At 42.4% G+C, this 6,203-nt stretch overlaps 1 pseudogene; it reads left to right on the top strand.

The window, feature by feature from the left end:
- Positions 1-1,608: 1,608 nt before the first annotated feature.
- LOC105616791 (receptor-binding cancer antigen expressed on SiSo cells-like) lies at positions 1,609-5,156 on the top strand (annotated as a pseudogene).
- Positions 5,157-6,203: the final 1,047 nt, after the last annotated feature.

Consider the following 6,203-nt stretch of genomic DNA (forward strand, 5'->3'; position numbering starts at 1 on the left):
GTAGCCAGTGCCATAGAATCACAAGCAGGAGTCTGAGCTGTAAACAATTGCAGGAAGGTAAAACATTCTCCGTGATTTCTATGCCGGCTCCTTGTCAAGAATGAGGTTATCACAGTGCCTCAGAGCACAGAGAAGGCAGTAACTAGCCATGAACTGAGGATTAGAAGGAAGAGAATTCTATAGAACCAGGGTAGTGAGAGACTCCTTTAGCTTAATCAACAATGCATGGTTCTTTTTTTTAAAAAAAATTCTATGTATTTATCTTTAGTTGTCCTGGGTCTTCATTGCTGCGTGTGGGGTTTCTTTAGCCATGTGTGCGGGCTTCTCGTTGCAGTGCCTCCTCTTATTGTGGAGCACGGGCTCTGGAGCACGGGCTCTGGAGCGCAGGCTCAGTCGTTGTGATGCACAGGCTTATTTGCCCCGTGGCAGGTGGGATCTTCCTGAACCAGGAATCAAATCCGTGTCCCCTGCATTGCAAGCAGGATTCTTAACCACTGGACCACCAGAGAAGCCCCATAGCTCATTTCACAGTTAATCCTTATCTTGCCTTTAAAAAGTCTGGAATTTAAACATCCCAGAGGCATTCCCATCCCCCAGAGGCAGTTAGTGTAGTGTGTAAGTAAGTAGGATTTACACCCAGAACTCCTGAGTTTGAATCCTGTCTTCCCCACTTACTTGCTGTATGAGCTCGAGTGACTAACTTAACCCCCTCATGTTTTTGTGAGAAATGGATGAGATAATCCACATGTTGCTATTAACATGGTGTCTGATGCGTGCTGAGAATGCAAAGGTTAAAAAGAAAGTCCCATCCATCGTTTTACGGAAAGTTCTGAATCCAGCTGTGCCAGTTTGTTGTCTTTCTGCTCTAAATCTACCCTTCCCGGCAATATGTCCTTCCTTGCCATGCTTTGCGATACTGGAGCTGAGTTCTGCTACCATGTCTCCTCGTCAGTGGCACAGTGCTAGGCTTTGTCAGTAGAGAGGGCTAAAGGGGTGCTGCTGGGCCAGAGATGAGCCTGAATGTCCATAAAACCCTCCCAATCCGAGGCATTGTCTGTTCCCCCCACCACTGTCCTTCCCAGTAAATATGTATTGTGTACCTGATACGTACCTGGCTGTGTACTGGGTTCTGGGTGTGTAGCTTTGAATAAAACCAGAAACCTTCATGGAATTTACAGTCTAGTATGTCAGGCAGACGTTGATCAAATAATCAAAAATAGAAATCTTACATGGTGCCTAGTACCACAAGATCTCAGAAACAGGAGACTTTGGATCAAAGATGCTTAGAGGGAGAGTTCTCTGGTGATCCAGTGGTTAAGAATCCCCCTGCCAATGCAGTAGATGTGGGTTCGATCTTTCTTTGGAGAACTAAGGTCCCACATGCCCAGGGCAAACTAAGCCCTAAAGCCTGCGCCCAGCAACTAAGACCCAGTATGGCAAAAAACAAAACAAAAAAATGTTTAGGGAAATATGAGATCTAATTAACCTGATGTATTGGTATGCTTGGGCTGCCAAAACAAAATACCTTTGACTGGATGACTTAAAACAGCAGAAAGTAATATTCTTCAAATTCTTGAGGCTGGAATCCCAAGATCAAGTTTGCAGCACATGCAGTTTCTGGTGAGGACTCTCTTCCTGACCAGCACGTGGCTCCTTTCTTGCTGTATCCTCATATATGAGCATGGAGAGAGAAGGCGAGTGAACTTTCTGGTATATCTTCTTATAAGGACACTAACCGTCCTGGATCAGGATCCCACTCTCATGATCTCATTCAACTTTAATTATTTCCTTACTCCCAGTATCGCCACACTGGGAGTCAGGGCTTTGACGTATGAATTTTGCAGGTACATACACATTTAGCCCATCACAGTAGGAAAATGTGGGAAAGGAATGCTCCCTGTAGAGGGAACTGCTCATGCATAGACCCTGCAGCCATCCAGGGTACATGGTGGTTTAAACAAAGAGGAAGAAGGCACAGAGACAATGAGGCAGATAGAGGGAGGAGGTCAGGCTAGAGGGGTGGACAGGGGCCAGCCAGATCATGCAGGGCCTTTAAGGTGGTGGTAATAATTTGAGCTGTATTCTAGGAACCCTTCAATAAAGGCACAGGGACAACCTGCTGGGTGCAGTTCAGAATGGAGGGCTAACAATGGATGTAGACAGAACAATAATGAAGCTGTCCAGAGCGCCCAGACCCAGCCCAGGCTAAACAGGTGGCTGCTGGTTGGCCTGGAGGAGACACTGGCCAGCCAAGCTGCCCAGAATCAGGGAAGAGAACTTGCTTCTGGCCCCGGTGAACAGAGGCCTCGCATTACAGAGCCACCCTAGTCACATCTGCAGCTTCTCTACAGTCCTGGCTTCTCGCCTCCCTTCCTCACCTGGTAGACCCTGTGCATTAGTCTGCGTCGGCCATAATCACCCATCTCTGTGGCTGGTTGTGTTTCCCTAGCCCTAGTCTAGCCCAGCCTGCCTTCCTCCTTTTCCCACAATGGACCACAGCGCTAGGATTCAACAAGCTGCCTTTTAATGTAAGTTGGTACAGCTACTGTGGAAAACAGTATGGAAGTCCTCAGAAAACTAAAAACAGAATTACCATATGATCAAGCAATCCCATTCCTGGGCATACCTCCAGACAAAACTATTATTCGAAAAGATGCATGCACCCCTATGTTCATAGCAGCACTATTCACAATAGTCTGACATGGAAACAACCTGAATATCCATCAGGAGAGGAGTGGATGGATAAAGATGTGGTGCCTATGTACAATGGAACACTACTCGGCCATAAAGAAGAATGACAATGCCATTTGCAGCAACATGGATGCAACCAGAGATGATCATACTAAGTGATGTTAGGTCAGAAGGACAAGTACTATGCGTGATATCACTTATCTACGGAATCTAAAAGACGACACGAATGAGATAGAAATAGGAAACCAGACACAGAGAGCAGACTGGAGGTCGCCAACGGGGAGGGCCTAGGAGAGGGGCGGAGTGGGAGGCTGGGTTAGCAGAGGAAAGCGTTTAAACATAGACTGGATAAACAGCAAGGTCCTGCTGTATATCAACAGATACTCAATATCCTATGATAAACCATAACAGAAGAGAATATGTTTTAAAAGGAACATACATATGTATATGTACAACTGAATCACTTTAGTGTACGGCAGAAATTAACACATTATAAGTCAGCTATACTTCAATTAAAAAATATTGACAAAATGCTGCCTCTGATCAGTCAGACTTGACAAACCCACAACTGCCCACCCCCTTTAGACTCCTCAGTGTGATATGCAACTTCCCAGCCAACGAAACTCTTTACACTTTAGTATAGGATCCTGAAGAAGTTTAAGATGTGAACTGAAAGTGATCCATTCCTTTCACAGATGCAGCCCGGCTTCAAGTCATCTGAGTTGTCTACATAATGTGAAACTCAATGCAGATTAAAGGGATCCTGAACTGTTAGCACTTCAAGGGGTTAGTAAAAAAAAAAAAAATGTTTTAATCTCTTTGGAAAAAATTTACATCATTCTAACCTTAAGATTGTTTCTACAGGAAAAAGAGAAAGGATGAGATAGAAGCAATATTTGAGAAGATAGTGTCTGAGGATTCTCTAGAACTTACGAAAGATCTCTAGTCATAGGTAAGCCAAATAAATTCAAATCAGAACTAAACCATATTGTAAAGCAATTCTCCTCCAATTAAAATAAATAAATTTTTCAAAGTTCAAATCAGGATAAATAAAAATCAATCTCCATCTAGACACATCACAGTGAAACCATAAAAAAAACCCAAAGACATATCAAATTGGTTTAATATATTAATTAAAGAGTAATTTAACCAGAGCCTCTGCTGGGAAGATAGGGAAACGAAGGGGCCAGTTTTGATCCCCACCAGGGCCATCATCACAGTTTTGATTATTTAAAGTACAAACCCACCCAGCAACAGTATTCTCATTCCTAAAGAGATTAGTATGCAGCTCTGGCAGCCGACAGAAATTAAGGGGAGATCAAATAACTCTGCCAACGAGAGTTGATTATTCATCAGCTCCTTAGCAGACAGATGTGGAAGGGTTCTGGGGTGAAGATGCACCCACAGGTGTGTAAAGACTGAAGGGGGAAATGGGACTGTGACAACACAGCAAAAAGCTTCAGAACAACTGGACTCTGACTATTCTAAGGACATGACATCCACTACAAGGAAAACTCAGGAAATCATTAAGAAGGCAGAACTGTTAGACTTTGGCATCCCAGTGGGCAGCACAGGTTTCTCTAATAGATTAGCAGCTACACACCATATGCCTCTTATTCACCAGTCTCCTGAATCAGGTGACTTAGATACCTGGCAGGAAAATACCAATGCATGGCAAGAAGAAGATGTAGTCTGTCAACCAAACAAGTTCTCAGGCAGCAGAAGGCAGCAGACAGGTGAACAAGAGCAAAAGAACAATAAAGGAAGAAAATGGGACAGGAAGCACAGTGGCCTGAAAATTGATGTGAAACTTTCACAACAAATGTTCTTCAAATGTCATAGCACTGGTAGGAGAAATATGAGCTTCACAAACCAACATCTGTATGGATCTAAGAATATTATCAGAATACAAATACAATGCTTGATTTCAACGTATTCATCAGGACATTCAGGACACCAGGATTCTCTCAAAGTCCCTTGAACTCAGTGATTGAGACTCGAATAAAAAAAGCTTATGAGAAAACAATTTCTTCAACATGCTCCAACTGTAAGACAATGGTTTACTCTAGAGAAATAATTTCAAATAGAATATACCAGTACCTCTTCAAGCTAGTGTTTCTAGCTAAATAAATGGATGTAAATAATGTTATGGTGGGAAAGAAACTCTTCTGTCTATAATGCTTTCCATCAGTGTGTATAATGATACAATAAATAATTTTAATTATTATTTGGCTTCCATGATTTGCTGTTCAGTTTCGTAGTCATGTCTGACTCTTTGCGACACCATGGACTGCAGGATGCCAGGCTTCCCTGTCCTTCACTGTCTCCCGGAGTTTGCTCAAAACTCATGTCCATTGAGTCAGTGATGCAGTGAGCCAGAGAAAAGCTCGTGCAGCCACAAAGACCCAGCACAATCAAAAATAATTTAAAAAAAAAAAAAAAAGAAAATAAGCCAGTCACAAAAAGACAAATACTACATAACTCTGTTTATATGAAATACCTAAAGTGGTGAAATACACAGTGATAGAAAGTAGAATGCTGGTTGCTAGGGAAGCAGAAAAGGAATGAATGGGAAACGATTGCGTAATGGATGGAGCATATCAGTTTTGCAAGATGAAAATGGTTCTGGAGATTGGCTGCACAAAAATGTGAATGTAACTAGTGAACTGCACATTTAAACATAGTTATAATGGTGAATTTGGGGTTATATATGTTTTAACACATTTTAAAAAATCTAATACAGAAGATAAAATGCAATAATCAAAAAACACTTGGCTGACCCAAAAGGAGAAAAAAAAAAGGAAAACAGGAGCAAAATCCAGGTAGGCCAAATAGAAGAGAAATAACACGCTTATAGACGTAAATGACTTGGAACCGTACTGTGATACATGCTAAGGCAGAGCAGCAGACATGTACCAAAATGCTCCCAGCAGCATTATCTGTAGTAGCCCTAAACTGGAAACAACCCAAATGTCGATTAGTAGCTGAAGGGATAAATAAATTTTGGTATTTTCACCCAATGGAATGCTGTGATATGCTGCGCTAAAAGTGAATGAACCACAGCTTCACACAACAACATGGAAGACTCTAATAAATCACATGGAGTGAGAGAAGCCAGACACCAAAGAACACACACTTAATGGTGACCTTTATATAAAACCGATAATAACCACCAGGGACTGCCCTGGTGGCTCAGATGGTAAAGAATCTGCCTAAGTGAAAAAGTTGGCTTAAAGCTCAACATTCAGAAAACAAAGATCATACCATCTGGTCCCATCACTTCATGGGAAATAGATGGGGAAACAGTGGAAACAGTGTCAGACTTTATTTTGGGGGGCTCCAAAATCACTGCAGATGGTGACTGCAGCCATGAAATTAAAAGACGCTTACTCCTTGGAAGGGAAGGTGTGACCAACCTAGATACCATATTCAAAAGCAGAGACATTACTTTGCCAACCAAGGTCTGTCTAGTCAAGGCAATGGTTTTCCCAGTGGTCATGTATGGATGTGAG

Source organism: Ovis aries, chromosome 13 (genome assembly GCF_016772045.2).
Source record: "Ovis aries strain OAR_USU_Benz2616 breed Rambouillet chromosome 13, ARS-UI_Ramb_v3.0, whole genome shotgun sequence".
Classification (NCBI taxonomy): Eukaryota; Metazoa; Chordata; class Mammalia; order Artiodactyla; family Bovidae; genus Ovis; species Ovis aries.